This window comes from Thermobia domestica, chromosome 4 (assembly GCF_964235325.1).
Source record: "Thermobia domestica chromosome 4, izTheDome1.hap1.1, whole genome shotgun sequence".
In the NCBI taxonomy this organism is placed as follows: Eukaryota; Metazoa; Arthropoda; class Insecta; order Zygentoma; family Lepismatidae; genus Thermobia; species Thermobia domestica.
In genome coordinates, this window is record NC_137457.1 from 265,784,436 (window position 1) to 265,808,981 (window position 24,546).

At 36.1% G+C, this 24,546-nt stretch overlaps 1 protein-coding gene across 1 annotated transcript in view; it reads left to right on the forward strand.

Annotated features, from left to right (window-relative positions):
* The first annotated feature begins 227 nt into the window (after positions 1-227).
* Positions 228-24,546, forward strand: part of dyl (transmembrane protein dusky-like) — a 199,023-nt gene continuing 174,704 nt past the window's right edge. The window contains exon 1 of the mRNA XM_081755882.1: positions 228-474. The gene's annotated coding sequence lies outside the window, so the exon portion shown is untranslated. The remainder of the gene's footprint in view (positions 475-24,546) is intronic.

Sequence of the window (24,546 nt, forward strand, 5' to 3'; positions counted from 1 at the left end):
ACTTATTTTTTTCTCTTTCGACAGTGTGATTACTCAGTGAAAGAAAATCGTCTCAACAGTGGCTTTGTTTGTTACATACGATCTGTCACATTGCGCGCTTACTTGCTGAGAGTTCTTTGATGGCCTCAAAAAAGATATTTTCTTTTCGAGTCTGCGCCTGAGAAAGGAGGATGCTGGTATACTTCTAGTGGGGTCAAACGAAACCGGTATATATGCATTCTTCTTGGATTGGCACCCATTTAGTCTTCATCTAACTTGTGCACAAGAACTCTATATCACTCATATTCGTAAAATTTACTATTACTTTTTTTTGTACATATATTTTTTTTTAAAAAAAGTGGTGCTACAAGAACGCATATTTCTTCTTTAAAAGTGTGATTTTGAGTGTTTTGTTAGACACGGAAAAAAGTTCTTAACAAAATTAGAAAAAAAGGTTGTGAATTTAAATATCGAACGGATTATCAGTGATACCAGGTAGGACGATAGTGAAGTTCTTTATTTTTCAGCAAAATTTTACGTGCTTCCATTCAGATGGCTTTCTTGTGATGGATGAATGGACGAATGTGATTTTTTTTTTCAAAGAAGTGACCAACATGTGGATTTACCGTTTTTCTTGTGTGTTAGGGGCGTGTCTGTGTTGTTTTATTCAGCGGTGAAGGCCATCTCAAGGATTTTGCATTTCTTTAACTAATTTTGTGTTCAAGTGTGCCTGTGGATAATGGAATATTGTCATTTCCATTTTTTACTTTACGTTGATCTTGTGGATTGTTGTATGGTGAAGATACGGTGCTTCCGTATTAATCCTCGTGCACGACTGCATTTTACACACTGTTAATGTAACTATTGACCTCGATGATTTTTCAAAGGGAATAACGTAACAATGTGGCGCTAAGTCTTTCATGCTACGAAACTTACTTCGATACCTGAATATTTTCTTTTTAGAGAGAGAGAAAAAGAGAGATATCCCTCTTTGCTAAATTGTAAATATTGCCTCCTTGAATTCTGTAGACTCGCAGTGGCTCAGAAATGGGGTCCCTGGTTCGATCCCAGCTCGCACCAAGTGAGCTTTGTGGTGGACAAACACCGTGTTCGTGGATTTTCTAGGGGTTCTTCTGTTTGCTCTCATCTGCTTCATTCCTCATCATCACCTTCTTCTATAGCCTCGGTGCATAATCATTGGACGTTAAACTAAATATTTCCAATTCATTTTAATTCTGTAGACTCAAGTTCGATCTATGATGAAAACCATATCCATATCCACGTCTCATACCGTCTCAGTACTGAAAAGACAAGCAATCAAACAAATATATTTCTTAAAACAAGATCAGGATGAAAACTTTTTTTTTCTTTTCTCCAAGGCTGTATTCTTTCCCAAAGAATGTCAACCATATATTTGAATTGGTATGTCTTGGAATCATATTAATTACGTCCATAGATAACTTATAGAGGTTAAAAGCCTCAGTATTTCCTTTAAGCCGGAAGTTACCCGTTTTCCTTGCTAGTCTAGTGACTAGGGTGTGTGCCCTTGATGCACGAGATTCCAGGTTCTATTCCCGGTTGGAGAGCTTCGCACATATTACAGTGGCACAGATTCCATTTTTAACTCTAGATTTTGTTCTATATAGTCTTACTATTGAAAAATGACATATGGCTAAATGATTAATGTACTTGCCCTTGGTATGCATGGTTCCGGATCCGGTTCTTGGTGAAATTATAACTTTCTATGTCAACCAATAATTACGAGGCTATTAGGAAGTTACCCGTATTAAGAAAAAAAAACGTTAGGTCTTTATCCCTTTATGGGCTACAATCCTTAGTAGTTCAGTGGCTTAAAACAAAATTATATAATACTTTAATTATAATGTCCTGGTCAGAGTAAACGAGTCAAAGCACTAGTTGCACTGGAATGCCACTTCTCGTGAGATCAGCGTAGTCAATCAATGATAGGTCGGGTCAGAATAAGAATGAGTGAATTTTCTTATTCACCAGATGGTATTGACATTTCAACGTCTACATAGCGTAGTGAGAACAATCGGTGAGCTACTTGAAAGGAACAAAAATAGCCAATTTCGGCCTAGAAAGCCAGTATTAATGGCGAGGTGAGCCCTTGGATGGATCACTCATTACCCCAAAGGCACGAATGCCATAAGCCGGCCCCCAAAGGTTGTAGCGTCAGGAGTTTTAGTTGATTTCGTTTTCAGGTACAGTAAAGAGAAAATATTCTTTGATACTTTAACATACATCTCTCCCAAGTAAATATACAGTACTTATAAACTAAACTCTCTTATGTTACATCTAATTAAAGGTTATGGCTGACCATATTGCTCTTAGTTGAATCATGTAAGATCAGCACACTGACCTTCATGATTGTTTTTCTGGCCTTCCATACTAGAATTTGTCATCTCTTAACGCATGCTGCTCTCCAATTACATATATTTTAATTGCATTCAAAAGAAGCTGTTTTAATACATTAACAAACATCTTTATAAAAACTTATGAAACTCTCTGAGTATGGTTAGTAGGCGTGCCTTTCGTGTGTCTTGATTCGGGTTCGATTCCCTGTAGAAACTCATCATCTTTGTCATTGACGGGTATGTTAGTTAATTGAGGAACTTTTTGATCTTAAATTTGACGAGTTACGGTTCGGAAAACTAGAAGTTAAACAGTGTTTGAATTGGATGGGCGTTATGCAAGAGTCGTTCTGACATATGATTAGTGTCATACTAAAGAGTTTGACTAACATATGTTTAATGCGGTAGTCAGGTCTTTAGTATGACGCTAGTCATACGTCAAAACGACTCTGCATAAGGCCCGATATGTTTAACCGTATTATCCAAGTATTAAGCATCTCACCTGCCATAGCACCATTATGAACTGTAACGTCCGGAAGTTTAATTAGAGCTACAAAGCACTAATTTAAATGATCACTATAACACTACAATCCATTCATACAGGATTTCGAAATGCATTATAAATTTTCTTTGTAAGCAATGCGGGCGTTTTAACAAGATTCATCAATTTAATGAAATTTCTCCTTTATTGTAGTTCGTTATTGACGATCTTTTCACTTTCGTAATTTTTGTGCTTAGATTCAGTGGGAAGTGTCAGTTTTTAAGCACTCAGGTAGAGGTTTTAGAGACGTGAAATTAATACGAAACAGTAAGTTTTGCCTTGGGTTACTAATTATTTACTTTGACAGAAGTACTTTGTGTATGTTTATGTGATAGATTCAAATACTTAGTCTTTTAAAAGTAAAATAGATATTACTTTAGCACCAACTTTGGTAGGCTTCATGTCGGCAAATGATCAGTAATTGGAGAACTAGTAATTAAAAAATGAAGAATTTATTGGCTGAACGTTGTTTAAAACGTATGTTAACTAACCAACAATTTGCCATTATTAATTCAACAGTTTTGAAACTCGCACTTCCAACCGCAATTTTAGTTATTCTGTAGAATAAGGGCCGGAACTTAAATTGATTGACAAAAGAGCAAAATTCCAGCGTAAGGTCAACGCTGGGATTTGATTTGTTTGGCAAATGCTCGACAAAGCAGCAATATTACAACATAGGCTCCATGTTGGAATTTGAATTGGTTGGAAAAATGTTCGACAAAGCAGCAATATTACAACGCAGGCTCAACGTTGGAATTTGAATTGGTGGCAAATGCTCGACAAAGGAGCAATATTCGAACCTAGGGCCAACGTTCGAATTTGAATTGGTTATCAAATGGTCGACAAAGCAGCAAAATTCCAACGTAGGGTCAACGTCAGAACTTAAATGTTATCAAATGCTTGAGAAAGCGGTAAAATTATTACAAAGGGCCAGTGTCAACAGTTTTCTAACCTACCGTTTTCCTTCATGGGCCTCAGGTATCTTACTGCAAATCGAGAAATTATCATACATTACGGTCCTCATTAACCTGTACGTCTTCATATAGGAGTCATTAGCTTTAATAATATACGTAAATTGAGATCATATTCTCACTTCTAACTTTTTAATTTCATCATATCCTCTACTAGATTCCTCAGATATTTTGAAATAAATTCTTTCGTTTTCTTTTTCTAATATCATTATTAATATTTTTCTTCCTCCTACTATCTCCACACTAGATTTTTTTTTGTTCAATTGAGCTTTTTTTTTATCATTCTTCCCGACATCAACATCTCGAAAACTCCATAATATTAACATTTTAAATCTGAATAGGACAATATTTCATATTATAAGTACCTTAAGTAACTTCATTCTACTACTACCCAGAAATCACATTTTCTTCTTCCTCGAGATTTCCTTGCTATTCCCATTATTGTTCTTATTTTTTGTTCACATTTTTATCTTTCCCTGATAATATACATCATGGATGTACACTCATGGAAGACCGCACGTGGCTCTAATACCTTTGTGACACTTTTATGCTGATAAGTAAAGTTGGTTTAGTTTGAGGTTCTTCTACTTTACATTAAAAAAAAAAAAAAAAAAAAAAAAAACTCCATGCTTATATATATATACACACAGTGTGTCCATAAAGTTGCGCAACCCAAAGTTTGATTGCGTATATCTTTTGATCTAAGAATGATAAAGACCTGAGATTTGAAACAAATGTAAGCATGTTCTATGTAGATATTTTCGAGATCATGACCAATGCTGGAACTTGTAACGTTTTTTGTACAGTAAAGAAAGAAATTACCGTAAGTGTAAAATAAAAAAAATGCGCAAAATGAAGGAAATCTATATTCAGTTGCAGAAAACTGATCTCCTCCGGGTTAATTCTTGTGTATATGTACAGTATGCATCAACATTTATCCATTGGTGTGAAAATGTGACAAGATTGATGCAGTGTTGCCATATAAAAAGGCTGTTTAATGCAAATCCGTAAAATGGGTGTTTTTAGACAGAAACGCGGCCCCTGGCAACACTGATATCGCAAATTTTTGAATAAAAATTCATTTTATTAATTATGTACAAATTCTCATTGCTTATCATTAATTAACCTAAAATACACCTGTTGCAGTTATTTTACGACAACAGTCCGTAGAAGTCATTCTCCAGTATTTATCCTTTACTGTTATATAACCCCGCACATGCATGCTGTACTGAGGGTTGATACACGGTACGCGTTATTAGAAACCATTATAAATGTGCACACGTTTTCGGATACATTTTCACCTCCCCAAATTCGACTCTCAAGCCGAAAATCGAAAAAAGAGCTTCACACAAGATTAAATCTGGTATAAATCTATCTTCGTAGCAAATTTAGTGATACTGGGCACCTCTTTTCTATGCGGAAAGCGGATTACAGACAAAGATGCACATTATTATTATTATTATTATTATTATTATTATTATTATTATTATTATTATTATTATTATTATTATTATTATTATTATTATTATTAGACAAGATTTATCTGTAATTTGAAAGTCCCTAAAATATGGTTCTGAATTTTAGTCCTGGCCATGTCAGTGCCTTATGAAGTGGCTATCACTGATTTAAACTATAGCGTGCACAGAATTTCAAGATACAGGGGATTCAGTCTCCCAAGTTCAATAGTTTTAAGGAGTTTTGTATACATATGTATCTATTAATATGGTAAATGTTTGTTTTTCCATATTTTTCCTCCAAATGGGGGTTAAAATCCAGGATACTTCCTGGATTTTACATGTTTAGGTCCTTACAACAGTAGACCTATACTCTATTTCCCTACAATCTCTATGCGTATAAATTGGTCTTAATACTCGTAGCCGGAACCACTGGCACAAATCCCGGAGGATGAGGGGACATATCCCCCAATCTTGGAACGGGGAGGGACTGTACCCTGAATAATCCAATTTGAAATGTGTTTTTTGGAGGGAGAAATGTGGTGATTTGTGTCCAACTGCCACAAAGGGAAGTGAGATGAAATTGATGTCCCTTGCTGTTCAATGTACAATAGGTTCACCTCAAAAATCAGATTCATCTACCGTAATATGAGTCTCATCTCCCGCCTCCAGAATAAGCATCAAATCTCCCCTCCTCCCAATATTAAAGACAGCTCTGCTCCCCTCATCCTTCACACCACTGTTTTTCAACTTCATAAATATTTTGAATATCGCTTTTAAAAATGGGAACTGTCTTACCCATCCCATCTCTCCCCTCTCAATGTTGAAGAGAGATTTGCGCGGATGGCCGGAATCAACATTCTTAAGTAATCAGGCCATTCTGTATATGGACGAATAAATAAACATGTTATCATAATATCCAAGAGATCTCTTTAATCTTAACACCAAATATGCATAAATGAATGTCCTTACACATATACACACCTGTTATCTCAAATGTATCGGATTCTTGAAAATTATTGGATACACAATAAACTAAGTGTAGAAAACATTTTAGTTTTAAATATGAAGATTTCTATCTTAATACCAATTAATACGAACATAATTCATTATTTAATGGTTTCATAATAATAATAAAATTTAAAGTTGATGATAACTAAGTAATGCATGCTCCCAACTAGAAATATCACACATTGCTTACATAATATTTTTATCTGGGTCATCAATTTTTGCCATTAAAGTTTAGCGTGAACATTTTTTTCTTCTTTTTTACCTGTTTTAATTGTAACATTAACATTGAACTTGGTAAGCTTTAACATTCCTTGGCTTGTTATGGTTAGATGGCTCTCGCGAGTAAACTTCATGCTTCTCGTATGTTTTCAAGGTCATACGTCTGATCTCGGGTATCATACTTTGACATTTATTTCAGTAATGAAAACTCTACAATGTTGCTAGCATATAATGAAAAGAAAATATAAAGATGCTATAAACACCAATAAATAGGTTTCATTCATCTGGACAAAATGGTATGAGTGAGTATATGTATTTATGCATAATTTCCTAGAAAATTAATTAAAACAAATCCTCAACATTGGGTGTTATGAGCACGATCTCTATTAAGATGAAGCTTTTCGTTATCACACTATATGGTTAATGAAATATAGTCAAAAAGTATGATTAACGCTGAAACTTGAATTTTTGTTTCACTCTATAATAGACCTCCATCCCCCTAATATTCAAATATAAGACAGACCAACGGATAAATGACAACAAATTGAGCAGAAAACATGCTTGAGGCTGCAGAAACGACCTCAGGAATGTTTGTTAAGGGAAGGGCAAATGCCCAACCATAAGCAAATTCGCGAATATACGCACCTTAATACACATAGTAGATTACTTCACGTTAAAACAGTATGTAGATTGAAAATGAAATCAGTGTTAATCAAGGACACCGATCCTGGGGGGCCCGGGCTCCCAAAGCTCATGTGGGCCCCGTATTGTATTTATGAATATACAATATTTGGCATAATTTGAATGCAAGTTGTCTATATATATATATATATATATATATATATATATATATATATATATATATATATATATATATATATATATATATATATATATATACCTTCTGAATCTGAATGCCCTCCCCTCCAATTTACATAGAAATCGGCGCCCTTGGTGCTAAGTGCCGAAAATGGAAGAGTTCGGTTTAATGTGAAAATGTGGGTTATGTGCTTAACCCACAAACGCTCCTTGTACCACCAGTGACCCACTTTATTTTTCACTACGTTACATGGGCTATATCATTCATTTAGCTAAACCCCCGTTATTCCACTTCAGGCACACTACCCGTTCTCTTATTGTACGAATTTCGTTCAGTTTTCTTCTCAGGTTTTCGATGTAAAACGGTATTGTTCAAGGGAGTTGCTAACGAATAAAACTGGTCTTGGGCGTTTGTGGGTTAAACACTGCTCAGTTAAAACCGGGATATCTAGTATTCATTGTGGAAGTAGTTCAAATAATCGCCAGAAGAATCCGTGTGGTCCTATGTGCCACCAGTTCTGAAGTAAAAACTGGGCTTTTTTTACTAACAGTTTCATTTTGACACTTAGCACGGATTTTACAGTCAGTCTACACATTATTGCCGCACATTACTTAAATGTATTAACTACAGTAAATATATTAAGTATTGTAGTGGATGAGAAAGCAAATCTAATATGCTTTTGACATATATATTTCGAACAACTGAATTTGTTTCCTACCCTTATTCCGCTACTGCGGGAGCACATTCTTGAGGATAAATTCTCATGCACAGTTTCTGAGTGAAATTGAGCAACTAATTTTTATGCCTCTGCAAAGTATGTAGTTATTACCTATAACGATTGATAATTCTTATTCTGTTGGAACACTCTATTTGTTTTATTAAGTTCTTATTTTATGAAGTTAAGCTGGTTTACATGGATAAAACATTCAAGTAATTTGTTCTAAATGTATTAAGCTTTATGAGTACCGAATGTTAATTTTAGATTCGGTGCCGAAAAGAAATCCGGTGGAAAAGCATTGAACAGGGTCCGAACTCCCACCGTGATCTGCAGATCTACGTCTCATATAGCCTCGGTGCTAGAAATTGATCCTAAACCTCAATAAACAAATTGGATCCCTCCGAAGGATTGAACCCGGAAACTCTCACGCTGGAAGGCGCGCTTAGTAACCATATCGTCACGAGCGCAGTGATATTTTCAAAGAACAGCCCGACAGGGAATTTCCCCTTTGGAGTTGCGAAATTTCACTCAGAGCAGCATTTGGTACTACTTTATTTTCCGCACTCATCCCGGTGAATTGAAATTCTTTCGAGGAAGATTGTTTGAAATCATCAATGGCTACGAAAGAGTTTGATATTGTATTTAGTTGTAGTAGTAACACGGAATGAAAAGAAGAATTAAGGTTTTTCAAAATTCGATATTTTTAAATACGTTTCTGTGGTTTCCTTTTGCTGTAAAAATTGGTACATATTAACATACAAAGAGTAACTATTTTCGTAAAGTAATCTTTTGGAAAGCAATTATAATGTAATGACCTTGATTGAGATTTTTAAAATATTGAATAATACATATACAACAATTTTTAAGGAATTTAGCTTATCAAAATACTTTTATTGCATTCATCCTGTCAGTCCGTGTGTGTTTGTGTGTGTTCGTGTCTGCCGGAGACCAAATATCTCAAAAACTACTTCATGATTCACCATCATTTTTGTTCAGAATGTACAGGGACAAAAATTAGGAATCGGGTTCGTTGATGGACGTGACATTCAAACCGGAAATGGCAGAAAGTAGTCACTTCCGGTTTTAACTTTGATCGGTATAGAGTAAGAATTGGTAATATATAGTGAGTTTTTTCTTTTTCTGTAATCGATTAAAAGTCCCAAGAATACATTCATCTCCACTTTAATCTTTATACTGAAACCAGGAGTATTGAGAAAATATCACGTATACAACCTAAACTCTGTTACGTGGTGTAAACTACTTCTCGTATACTTATATGTTTATTTTAGTTGGGGGCGCGGTGGCTCAGTGGTAGAGCGTTCACCTCCGGTGCTTGGGGTCTCTGGTTCGATCCCAGCTGGCGCCGTGTGGACTTTGTAGTGAACAAACACCGTGCTCGCGGGTTTTCTCGGGGTTCTCCCGTTTCCTCCCACTTTCTTCATTCCACCATTTCACTCATCATCACCGTCTCCTTTAGCCTAACTGGCATAACCGTGAGGCGTAAAACTCAAAGATTTCATTTCATTTCATTTTAGTTGTTCAAGCGCTTAGGCTGTAACTACATCTCTTCGATTGAGAAATGTGTTTGGCTTTACAAGTTTTTATTAGATGGGCACTTTGATATGGACCCAACAATCCGCGAGAGGGATTTAAAATTTGTCAGCTAACTTATGAAATGATCTAGGGCTCCCTCATGGGTAAGTGGTTAGTGTACGCGCCTCTTGCATAGGAGACCCGGTTTCAGTTCCCGGTGAAGGCTGCTCATTTGGTTCGGATCCCACGTTAAGCTGTAGGTCCACGTCTCATATAGCCTCGTTGCTGAAAGGGCTAAAATCAAATCTAATCAAATGATCCAAAAAAATGTCTCGATAAACTTTGCTTTTACACTTTTATTTATTTTTAAATATTAATTGTGGTTTACCTCACTTGTTCGTTTTAATTCAACATACACTTCCTTCTAAAGTTTCCTTCTGCGTTGACGCACGTGCTCCATCTAGTGACGATTTACGACGACGCTCGCGGACGGAATCTTTCACTCTACTATTCCAGTTTGCAATTCTTTTTTATTATTATTTTTCTTTTTCTATTTGTTTTCTCTCAAAACATGGCTGTAAGGCTTCACGTAGAATTAATGGGACATCAGCATTCCCTCGGTGTGTGTAATAGTGCACAGCGCTGTGTATAATCAATGGATGATGTAAATAGTCAAGTCATCCTCAGGTGGTAATGGAAACAGAAGAAGAAGAAGAAGAAGAAGAAGAAGAGAAAGAAAGAAAAACTAACGCAAATCCGGTTGGTTACCTGGTTGGTTTGTCCAATTTCATGACATTAATTCCGAAGTCTTCTTTCTTGGTTTCGCGCCAATTTATTATTCTTATACTGCGTATTCAAGCTTAGCCGTGTTTAGAAGTTGTTAATTTTGCTTGGGTTTCTATATAGGAGCATTTAGAATTATTCTTTGGGGCTGGGTGACTATTTAAACTGGAGACAAAGTTTTCTTTTTTATAGTATGTTATACAACTAACTAACTAACTAACTCCGGAGCTATGGAATCCGGAGGTTCAATGCCGCATTCAGAAAAGTTCTCCATTGACGTCTATCAACTGGACCCAGTTTCTACTTTGTATTCCTATTACTGCGAGATCCATCTTAATATTGTCCTCCCATCTGGGCCTAGGTCTTCCTGATGGTCGATTCCCGATGAAATTTCCAGTTAAAACTTTGAAATCATTCCTACTTTCTTCAATTCTGGGTACATGAACTGCCTACCTGAGCCTCCTAGACTTGATGACCCTAATTGTGTTTGGTAAACCGTATAACTTGTGTAATTCTTCGTTATGAACTTTCCGCCATTCTCCATTCCCGTTCTTCTTGGGTCCAAATATTCGTCTCAAGATTTTATTCTCAAATACTTTCCTGCGTTCTTCTCTCAGAGTAAGTGACCATATTTCACAACCTTACAGCACAACAGATATTATTCTCGTTTTGTATATTTTAAGCTTCAAATTGCTCAACAGAATTCGCGACAACAGAAGATTTTGAACTGAATACTAACACGAATTTCTCGCTTTAGTAGACATTTAACACGTTCGCTGCTGAGGACGCTGTCGGGAAAGTGAATCAGCTGCAGGGACAAGCGCCGAGAGGCGTCCGGCGCATATGCCAAATTCAGTACTGGACGCCGATGGGCGTTCTCAGCAGCGAACGTGTTAATTTATTCACGGATGTTGTTTTCGTCTGTAAATATTGATCCTAGATATTTGAAAACATCTACTTTGTCGAAAGTATTATTTTATATTTAGACTCATCCACGATTTGCAGTATTACGATCACGTAGGACATCCAAGTATTTAGTTTTCTCAGCATTTACTTCTAAACCTATGTCCCTGCAAATATTTAATAAGACATCTGCATAGCTTTTTCTTTTTTCTGCTATCATCCCCAATTATATTTACATCATCAACGTACGCCACAACCTGGTGACTGCCATTCAGTTCTAAGCCGTAGTTGCTGTTTTTTATTTTCCTTATAGCGTACTCCAGAACAAAGTTGAATAATAATGGCGACAACGCATCTCCTTGTTTCAAGCCATTCTCGATGCGAAATCTCATGGACAAGAATGTAACAAAACAGCATTTAAAATTATATACTTGCACGCTTACAGTAGGCACTGGAACCTGGGGCCGCACTTCATCCCCACTGAATATTGTCATTGAGGCCTGGGTTCTTCCAATATTTTAGCGTTGTTTTCGCTTATGATCGTGCGCACGTATTATAATGGTTGGAGTACTATTCCTACGCAAGGCGGAGGGAGCCCTCAAGAGTTCTTAAGTCTTCATCCCGGCGAAATTAAAATACCGCTAATTTTACAGTAATTATGTGATATCTTCAAATAGATAAAAGATAATCGAAATGTGGAACAAGAGCACCCTAGACAATATTATTTTACATGAGAAACCGTTATCACGAATCACTTATCTGCTTTCGATTTCGAGCCATTTTGAAAATCGGCATTTATTTTCGCGTTTCTAAACAGCTGAAAACGGAAAGCTACTAGGTGACTTGTGGTAACGGTACCTCATGCAAAATAATATTGTCTAGGGCGCTCTTGTTCCATATTTCAATTATCTTTTATCTATTTGAAGATATCACATAATTACTGTAAAATTTTCGGTATTTTAATTTCGCCGGGATGAAGACTCTTAAAAAACTGGACTCTTGTCAAATTATCAATATTGAAGGCAGTTATCCCCTCCTGTATGAAATGAAGTGTTTAGGGCTGTTCCATGGATTTGCTGGGATTGAAGTGAAATTAAATTGCGGGGCCAAAGACGTCGGTAAGAATTTTATACCAACATGAACAAATTAGTTTCTGCCAACTTTGATTTTTTTCATATCAATAATAATGACATCCCAGTATGAGCGCATTTTGTGGCTCAACAATAGATCACTCATCCCTGGCATGAGAGGTTCCTGGTTCGTTTCCAGGTCATATGAGTTTGTAATGAATGTTATGTACATGGATTTTTTGATGGTTCTCCTGTTTCCTCCAACATCTTCATTCCACAATTACTTCATTAATCATCCGTCTGCTTTAGCCTACAGGTCATAATCGTGAGACGTAAAACTTCAAGATAGCAATTTTTCATTCACTTTGAAATATTCCCACATTTTCTGTATACAAACTTTAGTTTTATATACCATATTTGTGTATTACTTTTATTGTTGTCCATTTGAACAGGATGTCCTTAAACCTTCTGTGGGGTATCTCAAGCCCACCTCTTTAGAAGAGTCTGACCTAGAGTTATCACACATTCTCTTTTTCGAGCCCTAAAAGGCGGGTTGATTTTCAAGAAAACGAAAAGTCCTCTTTTTTACTGGGACTACAGACTCTGGTTCAAGTTCAAGATTCGTGAATGTTGTAAATAATTGTTACTCGTATGTTTGAATTGTTTAGAAACACATCGAGTAGCAAGCACGAAAGAAAGAAATTTTAATATTTCCGTAATCGGTGTAGTGAAAATTTAGTAGTGTAAATTATATATTTTCCATTAAGAATGGTTAGTTGGATTGGCGTTTAGCGTCTCTTTTAAGCACCGAGGCTACATGAGACGAGGATCTACAGTTTAAGATGCAATCCCAACTACCATCATGTGTTTTAATTTCACTCTCACCGTGAATCGAACACGGTAGCCAGTGTACTAAAGGAGCACGTGCTAGCCATTAGATCAAGGTGCTATCCCATTAAGAAATCTCCGGAGCAATAAATCTTTTTTTGTGAAATTTGAAAATGTCTTTTCTGTTAAGTGAGTCATATGGTAACCTACTTCTGGTGCATAAGGACCTTGGTTCGATCCCAGCTCGGGACAAGTGAGCTTTGTGGTGGTCGAACACAGCGTGTTTGTTTTCTAGCTGTTCTCCCGTTTCCTCCCACTTTCTTCATTCTATTATTATATTCATTTCTCATCAACACCGTCTCCTTTAGCCTAGCCGGCACGATTATGGGGCATAAAACTTAAAGATTTCATTTCATTTTCATATGGTAACCTTACTCTGGCTACACCATTGTCTCTAACACTGATAACGAATGTAAAAATTCAAGTATGAGATTAAAAAAAAAATCCCCGAAAATCTGATTCACCCTTGACGAAACAAAGTTCAAGGTCTTCTATGTGTTTTTGTTTACATCCTGACAGATGCTATTGTTGGTCAGTGAGAATCCTGCGGCGTTATCCTAGGTAGAACCTTCATATATACACATTGCATCCGCTCAGGAGAGTGCCCAAGGGCAATCATCAGCAAGCAATGTGTGTGTACTATAGCTCCGTAACTTCCATCACATCGCATCGCAAAGCACACACAACGATACAATGTAAGGAAGATCAGTATTCATAGCACAATCTTTCGAATTCGGGTTATGAGCACACATCTACTCAATTTACATTAACTGGAAGTGTTATTTAGTTGTTTCTTCCTATATCTTTTTTTAATAACCTCAAAAACAATTTTCTTTTTTGCGTGTGGTTAAAAACTGTAATTTATACACACGCAAAAGTTCTCGTTTTTTAACAAAGAATTTCCATGTGCTTTTTGGTGACAATTCTGACAAGTCCAACTACTTTTTTTTTTTTAAATTTATTTTTATTTATTATACTGCACCCATATGGTATGGTCATTCTGCTATATTTGCACCGTCTAGAAACCGGTTTTACACACTCGTACAGAAGTAAGGGGAGAAAATAATTGAGAACATTTCTTTTTTTTAAGTTCTTGGTTTTGAATGTGACAAAGAGGACAGATACAAAACCAGATCTTGGATTTCAAGATCAGGGGCGTGGATTTACGTGAGATCCGGACTACATGTGGTTTTTAACTGGGAATTAGACCCGGGACTCCTGTAATAAAGACATGATCACTGAATATTAAGCAACTCGAAAAAAAAAGCTCTACCTCTTAATCGTAATTACACCATACCTGATTCAACATATAGTAAATATATCCATTCTTTATTTTATTTTATTTTATTTATTTATTTTTTTTAGCTCGTGGTAAAATAGTGGGGCACTTGCTTCTGTTGCGAGCAAACCCAGACTCAATTCCAGATCATGTGAGTTCGTAGTGAATAGCATTATATCTTTAAAAAAAAAAAAATCCCAAGGGATCACGATTGCCTAGTGGTACGGAACTTGTCTTTGTTGCAAAAGACTCTGCTTCGAATTCAGACCATGTAAGTTTGTGATGCACAATATAGTGTCGTGAGTTTGCTCATACATCTTGACTTCTGTTTCATCCCACATTCCTATTTCATTAATACTTTCAAAACCATTTACTTTTCAATAACCATCCATATGTTTTAGCCAAAAGGGTATATACCATGGTTTCAATTCAACACTTAACTGAGAGCAGGAATTTATATATGCATCTAACACAAATAAAATAAAGAGTTTGTTTGTCTGTGCGTCTGCGTCTCTATATGTCTGTGCGGCCTGGAGACCAGACGAGTGGATCGAGAGTTAGCAAATTTGGGTTACGGGTACCTTGGTCCAGGCCCCAGACCAAGACAAAGCGTTTTTTTTTTTTAAATTCGAATCAGGAGGTCTCAGGGGGGAACATGTAAAAGTAGTAGAAATGACTGATATTAGTATCGAATTCATAGTTTTCGCGGCCGCTGAGATCAATGGTGAAACTCCGATCGCATTAAGTTCCAAATTCACTCCATTCGGCTGTCGGGGGTCACCGGAGGAGCAGGAATATCGAGACGTAAAAATAATCCAAAATGACCGATATTAGTGTCAAATCAATAGAATTTGCAGTCGCTGAGATCAATTGTGATACTTCCATTTGCGATAGCTTTGAAATTTATCTACCATTGTATGCGGGTTTACCTGTGTGTCTGTGTGGTGGTTGGGTTACTGAGACATGTAAAAATAATCCAAAATGACCGATATTAGTGTCAAATAAATAGTTTTCGCGATCGCTGGGATGAATGGTGATACTCCCATAGACATTGACTTCCAAATACAGCCCCCATGCGGAGAATGGGTATTTCAGCTAGTATATATATAAAATATTATTCTGTTTTCATTGACTGATATCCGAACCTAGATTTCCCCTTTTCGAACGTATGGTTCCTGACATTTGTTTGTATATCACTGTTAATCACAGTTAATTCATTTCATATTAATTTATTGATGCTGATTTTCTTTCTTTTTTTCTTTCAGGTTAGTGTTCGTTGTTTGGATTATCGAAAGCGATTTATTTGTTGGTGAGTACTTTTTAAACAATTCAAATACAAAATTTAAGTGGTAATATTTGAATCTCTTTTACTCTAAAGTTAAAAATATTTTTTGAATAATGAGAGTGTATAAGAAAAGTTCGTAATTTGACTGAGTAAATTGGTGTCAAATCTGAGAAGATTGGAGGTATACATATTTCCTTCAATTTTCATATATTTGAAAGATTTTTTCTTTAATCAATTATTTTTTTATTTTTATTTTAAAGAAGATCATTAAAGGACAGGATGTGAAATCATAATAGCCGGAGTGAGGCAGACAGGCGAGAATAAGCATATATTTTTCGCATTGAAATGCTCCGACATAGTGAGTTCACATAAATTTGAACACTCATAATAATTATTAAGCTTCGTAAGATTAGGGATGATAGCTAATTATTAGTTCACCAGTTAATTTCAAGTGAATCAGTTAATTGTAAGCTATTGGCGAGACTGTCACTTTATTAACCACAAGTAACTTATTAGTGGAGGGGGGGGGGGCAAATTTTATTCCGAAAATAGTAAGCGGAAGAATTCCCCCATCCTACTCAAGATTTTGAATTCTTTTTAAGAGGCCTCATCCCGGCGAAATTAAAATACCGCTAATTTTACAGTAATTATGTGATATCTTCAAATAGATAAAATATAATTGAAATGTGGAACAAGCAGATAAGTGTGTCGTGATAGCGGTATCTCATGTAAAATGATATTGTCTAGGGTGCTCTTGTTCCATATTTCGATTATCTTTTATCTATTTGAAGATATCACATAATTACTGTAAAATTAGCGGTATTTTAATTTCGTTGGGATGAGGCCTCTTAAGGCTCTTTGCTAATTCATCCCCTTCCTACATATTTTAATTTTTATTTTAGTAAACAAAAAAGTATCAAAAAATGTAAAAAGTGGTCCAGGTAGTATCAACAAAATGCTTTTAAAAATAAAGTGTTTTTAAATATCTTCTTATAGACCAGAGAAATTTGGGCGCAGTTTTTGACGTCACAATTATTGGGCTCCAAAATTTTTACACTACCCGATAGGTCTTCAAAACACTTATTAGTGTATACAATATCATATTTAGGAAGATGTTATCTGGTTCAGTTTCTATGATAAGTTTTTGATGATTTCCATCGTTTTTAAGTGATTCACCAAAAAAAATTTTTTTTAATGTCAATTTAGCGAAGATACTTTCGAAAATTTCATTTACAATCAACTTTGGGAGCTCCAGAATTAGTGTAAATTCGAAATTGTACCAACGAGAGTTTTCTTCGCCAGAATCAAAGAGTCTATGTTTTGAATATAGTAAAAATTTCCCTTAACGGATACCTCGACAAAATATATATCTATTACATATTTGGTAGGATATTTTGGCAGGATAATATATAACGGAAGCCTCCCTTTTGCGGACAATCATTTTTCTTTCCTCAGCGTTTTAGGAGTAACTTCTTCATAATGAAGAGGAATTATTTTTAGTTTATAAGTATTTAGCACAGAGAAAATCCCTTCCCCAGTATGGTTAAGGATTCTATGCGGAACTTCTACCATTTCCTGACAAATTAACTCCTTTTAACCTTGGACGGACGTTCCATCTTCAAAGGTAAAGGATCAGTCTTTTTATTTATTTATTTATTTATTTATTTTTTTATTTATTTATTTTTTTTTTTTGCTACAAAATTTAACGTTGAGTATATCTCCTCTGATAGGGTCGTATTAGAGTAAATAACCTAAATTTGTGTAGCCTCTCTGTAGCGGACACTTTTCATTTACGGACATTCTTATTTACGGACAAATAAAACATCCGTTATTTAGAGGTTTCGTTGTATCTATTTCCCATTAATCTAATCTACTACTTACTGACAGTGAGCAAAGAATCTACCATTTCAGCTGGCATGTGATAAAAGTCTAGAATATCTTGAGCAGAAAACAATAAGAAGCGAACAGGTACTTCCAGATAGTTATCAATAAAAGAATGAAACAGAAGTAAAAAACAAAAGTAAATCGCGCTCCTTTTTTCCTTGAAAGACAATGATGATCCTTGTTCGTTTAATTAGGGACACTTTGCCATTGTTCTAAGCAAGTGTTCCTCTCTCTGTCTTTTATATACACATATAAAATAAATGGGTATATATATATGTGTGTATATCTGTGATCCAATTTCTGCGTTTTAGTTTCACGCACTTCGATCTTCTTCTGTTTTTTTAAAGAGAAGTAGAGCAAAGAGCCAAAATGGGAAACAGACAAGCAACGCATTGCGAACTGTTGTTGTTGTTATACTGTGCACATGTCTCCTTCTTTTTAAAAAAGCCTGATTTTCCCTGTTATTTTCGTTTCTATTTGCTTTCTTTTCCCTAATCATGAGAGAGAAATTCGATTGTTATACTATTCTGCCCCCTTACCTTGACCTTTTTTTCTCCTAAACTTTCCTTCTTGTGACTTACATGATTACAAATCAGAATAATTTCTTCTATTATTTTTTATTTTATGTTATACAAGGATGGGTTTCAATGTTTCACTATTAGATCAGAAAATGGTTAATATTACGGAAGGTCTTTTCTCTTGTCTTTGATGTTGAAAAAATAACATTTATTTGTTCTATTATTTTATGCTCAAACATAATAATAAAACTTTAACGAATAATAAAGTAGCCTCTCTCAAAACGTTTCCTCCTCTTTGTTTCAAAGAAATTCCGCCATTGTTTTGTATAGTACCCCTGCTCAAAACGTTTCCTCTTCCTTTCAAAGGAATGCCACCTTTGATTGTAGAGTAACCTTGTTCAAACTGTTTCTTTTTTCCTTTGAATGTATAGAAGCTTCGTTCAAAACGTTTCTACTTTCTTTCGAAAAACTTCCGCCATTGATTGTATAGAAGCCCTGCTCAAAACATTTCCCCTCTCTTTCAAAGAGATGCTACTCTCGATTGTAGAGCAGCCTCGCTCAAAATGTTTCTTTTTTTTTTTTTCATTTCATAGAATTTTCACTTTTGAGTGTATAGAAACTTTGCTCAATACGTTTCTATTTCCTTTCGAAAAAACTGCCATTGATTGTATAGTAGTTTCTCTCAAAACGTTTCCATATTCTTTCAAAGGAATGCCGCTCTTGAAAATGTAGAAACCTAGCTGAAAACCGTAGGAATTCCCGCCCTTGATTCTATAATAGCCTTGCTCAAACATTTTCATCATTTTTCAAAGGAATGTCGCTTTTAAATGTATAGTACTGTCATCCTAAATATTTCCACTTTTCTTCAAAGGAATTCTATCCTTAGTTGTATATAGCCTCGTTTAAAACTTTTTTTTTTTTTTTTAAGTGACCTTAACCAACAAGTTTATTAGGATCTCAGGATGATTATAGGATACATGTCATAATCCTAAAATGCCAGCGAGTTGACCAATATCCTTTAAGATAGAACAAGCTGTAAGAAATATTAAATAATAATTACTTAAGAACCTCCATAGTAGGTCACCTCTGTCAGTGGGCTTAATTTTCATAGCGCGAACATTTGTCATATATTCATGATAAAAGACCAACTCCTCCATATTGACCATCTTTATAAATTGATCTTAAGGACAACCGTCAGTTCACACCTCACTTTTTCATTTGTTTCAGAAATCAAAAAATGATGTCTGCTTTAAGAAAAGGGGAGGAGAGATCTGCAATAACTGAAATTTTGGTATCATATTATAAACTATGATAAATCAAGACTCACGACACTCGAGACATATCCTGTACAATGTATTCACAAGGTCAAACAGTGATACAAGATCCTTGCTCATCTTGAGCTCCGGGGTTCGATTCCCGGTAGGAAGGAGCTCATGTATTTCGGATTCCACGTTAACCAGTAGGTTCACGTCTCATATAGCCTCGCTGCTGAAAGGGACGCTAAACTTAAAATCAACTCAACTCAACTCCTTGCTCACCTCATTCTCTTTTCTGGTTCATCCATTACGACAGAGACATGAACACAGAAACTTCGAGAACAGTTAAAAGTCAAAGGGTCTCCGACTGGGAATCGAGCCCTCAATGGGTTTCGCCTCACGATCACTAGTCTAACTCCTTAGACCGCTCGAATACACCCAATGGCTCAATTGAACCACTGGCGCCCGTCAATAAGTCACAAGAACAATATACTTAATTCTTTTTATACTTTAAATATATTTGTTATAATTGTACTAGCGCCAATTACCTGCTTCGATGGGTTAAAACAAGAAAAATTAGTAATTTGATCCGTTAATCAGTCACTTTTTACTACTACTGAAGTGCTCTCTGATAGACTATGGTTTTTGTCTTGCATTCTTCAACCAGAACATATAAATTTTCAGGATTTCTAACTCGAGGCATTGCCACATAGAGCTGGTCGCGTGAGAAGCAAGGGGTTCTCTCCCCATCTCCACCCCCAAGTTACGAGGCTGAATTTGGATTTAAACGGCACCGGAAGTGTCACTCTTTATCTCAGCAACCTCGAAAATTATGAATTCGACAATAATATCGATCATTTTTAAATAAATATGTAAATTTGATCGACATCGGTCGAATGATTCAATGGTTATTAAGTTCACATATATTTGATAAGAGTAAGTACAATGACATATCAAGTTCCGCCACAATGCCACAGCGTTTTTCATACACTGAAAATTGCAGTAAAACATGACATGACAAATTTAGCCGTAACTCCAACAGAATTTATATCATTAACAAGAGCAGTTATGTTAAAAAGGATGCGAATGTAAATCACTATTTTCATCATATTTCGAGTACACAGACAGCCAGACTCGGGGAGGGAGGAACAAGCACAGCACATGGATACATACATTCATACAGGGCGAGAGGACGGTACCCTACATATCATGTTGTGTGTATCTTCAGCGATATATAAGCACATATAATAATATCCTTTCATTTACCTCATATCCTACATTTATAAGCACGTTTTCTCCCTCCCTTTTTTACTCCTGTCAATGAAGGTGAGTGGGTGGGATGGGGGGAAACGCATAGATTGTTGATACTTTCAAACCCTCGAGGAAAAAGAAAGCATTCTTTGCATTTTCTGAATATTAAACTCTATAATTATTATTGTTCTCTTTCTGTCAATTCTGAAGAAAAACATTAAGTTATTATTGTAATTTGTCACTTTTTTTTTTTTTTTTTTTGTAACAAGAACGATAAACGAAATTGATCGGTTCTACTTTATACCTTTTAACACCTAGAAATAGTGTCAATATACAATGTTTAGGTTAGCAAAATAGGCTATGATCGTACTTGACGTGTCTTTGAAACAGGCACGTTTATTTGCATACAAGTTTAAGTTTCAAAATGCAAACTTCTCTCAAGAATTAGCTTATGTCAATAGTAGAAAAGTTGGATAACTTGGATAAATTTCTAATTGCGCGCGTTTCATTCCAATTTGATTACCCTAAATCCAATGGAATTAACTCTAAACATATCCATTCATGATGTCATGAGAAGTTTCAAAAAAAAAAAAAAAAAAGTGACTTTTATGTTATATCTATCTATGTATATACGAGGATGGTTCAATAATTATTGTCCCTGACCTATAAGGAGTATTATTTTTCCAAATAGTCTCCTTTCATAGTAATACACTTCTTCCACCTATGCTGTGAAGCCACTATGCCAGCTTCAAAGAAAGTCTCTGGCTGAGCTGTGAGCCGTACCCAGATAGCACAGAAAACTTTTTAAAAATGTTTAAAAATTTGCAAAGGCAAACTAAAAAGTTTGCAAAAAACTTGCCGTTTCAAATGAGAAAATTTGCCGAAAGTTCAATGCAAATAACGAAGTTGACGCTGGCTGAGCTTGCAGCAAAGTTTCCTCAGAAAATGAAAACATCTGCCAATACAAACGAAATGTTTGCGACTGCACAGCAAGAAAGTTTGCCAGGACTTTGCTGCAAATATTTTGCGCAAATTTTCTTTGACAAAATTTCCGAAAATGAGCTGATAAATTTGGTGAAAATATTAAAAAGTTTGCAGCAACATTGCAGAAAGTGTTTTCACGATCGCGAGATCATGTTTGCTGCAAATTTATAAAGTGAAACCTAACTTGATGAAACATCAAAATTTTTATAATGTGGATCCGCCTTTTCTTAGTGGCAAGCATTAAACATCTTTAGCTACTTGCCAAAGATAAGAAACTTACAAACGATAAACGCACAGACAAAGGATATCGCAATTTATCTACTTACTCAACGATCATATCTCTCACACACATTCACAAAATAACGTCAGGCTGCCTGGGTCAATAAAAACATCTGATAAGAGACCAGTGAGTTTATTCTGGAGTCCTCTGGTGCATTGTTTTTTTCTCGACTCTCACTTCCCGCTTGTTTTGTCACAGTTAATGTAGGCAGTGAATTCTGGGTACGATGCGCGTGCACTCGGTAATATCATCACATATTTGCTTTCAGCAAGTTTTTCGAAACAAGATTTTTTTTACAGAGTTGCAAACTGTTTGCGACGGCAAACTTTCAACGCTATATTTTCAAAAAAGACGCAAGTTAATTGCAGTGGTGAATTTATTTTTACAAATCAGCGAAAATTTGCAGATCATATTGAAAGCTTTTAATAAATATTAAGAAATTTTGCCTTCGCAAACTTTTAGATTGTTTGCTCCACTAAACGAAGCAAAAATTTGCCCCAAGTATTCGTGCTATCTGGGTAGCTTCCACAGCTTCAATAACAGCTGCATTCGAGTGAAATTTCTTCACCTTGAGATGCTCCTTCAACTTTGGGAACAAATGAAAGTCACTAGGAGCAAGGTTGGGTGAGTAGGGAGGATGTTCCAACACATCAAAACCAGCAGCATGGATTGAGGCACCAGTAAGATGGCTTTTCTGTGCCGGAGCATTATCTTGGTGGAACAGCACTGTTCGCTGCAACATTTCGCGCTGTTTTTCCTTGATTGCTTCGTGTAACTTCGGGATTAGGGCTGCATAATAGGCGCCGTGATAGTGTGTCAACCTCCAGGTAGTCAATAAGGAACACACCCTTCGCATCCCAAAAAAATGTGGCCATAACCTTGCGTGCTGATGCTTGGACCTTGAACTTGCGTGGGGGAGGCGAACTGCTGTGCCGCCACTCCATGCTCTGGCGTTTGGACTCGGGATCATAGTGGTGGAGCCACATCTCATCCACTGTCACAAATTTATCACAGAACTGTTTCAGGTCTGCCCCCATAACCTCCAAACGAGTCCTTGAACATCGAACTTACATGGTTTCCACTGAGCACTTCATGCACAATGGTTTCCACTGAGCCTACAGAGATGTGCATGATGTCTGCTAACTGTTGCACCGTGATTCATCTGTCTGCTATAATCGTATCATGCACAGCATCAATGTTTTCTGGGGTGCATGCTGTTGTTGGAGGACCAGCACCAGGAGCCTGTTGACAGCTTTCCCTGCCGCAACGAAAGTCGCAGCACCAGTTCTTTACCACCTGGTAGGAAGGAGCCCCACCACCGAACACACTGATCATGTCCTCATGAATCTCCTTTGGGCTTAACCCCTTTTTCTGGAGGTATTTGATGACAGCTCGTTATTCAGTTTTCTCCATTTTTCAAGCTTGGTGCCACCTCTCACACCTGAAACGACAAAAAAGAATATTAATATAGCAGCTATGATTCTGAAATTTAGCATATAGGCATCTAAGACATTAGGCTACAATATCCCCCATCAGCAATCCTAGCTCAAGTATTTTAAATATGCCGGGGACAATAATTATTGAACCTCCCTCGTAAAAATGAAAGTGACCGTGTTTGTGACTTAATAACTTTTGATCCACCCGAACGATCTCGATCAAATTTTCAACATAGATGAGGTTCAGGTCTAGGATGTTTTTTCTTATCATTTCACGTTGACCGTGCAATGTAGGAGAGAGGAAGAGGAAAATATATAAAAATGATCGAAAATAATGATATTTGTATCAAATCCATAGTTTTCGGGGTCGCTGAGAGGAACAGTGACACTCCCGATGCCGATTAAACCCAAATTAACTCCTTTATGTCCAAAATGAAACGTATTCTTCGCATGTGAAGAACGATATTTTGTTAATTTATTTATATTTCAACTTTGAGGTCATATTTAGTGTTACCCACGAGACGAGACGAGACAAGAAATAAGAACTTTTCATCTGGTCTCGTAAAATTTTGAAGAAGTTTTGTCTTGTCTAGATTCTCAAAGAATTATTTTTCGCCTCGTTTCGATTCCCGAGAAAGCTAGTCCCATCTTATTTCGTAAATGTATGTACAAAAATTTGTGCCTTGCTATTTTTTTTTTTTTTTTTTTTTTTTTTAATAATTTCATCTAGAAGTTATCATATTCATTTCGCGTCATGGCAGATCCACGAAGGGTGTGATACATAAAACAATATTTTAACCATATTTATTGAAAATGAAATGTTTTAGTTTTACGTTTCACTGTTAACGCCGTGTGGGCTTGAAAGGAGAGAGTGACGAAGAGAATGAATGAAATGGTGGAATGAAGAAGGTGGCAGGCAAAGAGAGAACATCGAGAAAACTCTCACATATGATGTTTGTGTTTATGATTGAAGTATATTGTATACAAGGGCGTCGATCCTGGGGGACCCCCCCCCAAAGCTTATGTGGGCTACCCTATTGTATTTATGAATATACAATATTTGACATAATTTGAGTGCAATTTGTCTTAAAATCTTCATATATATGTATAT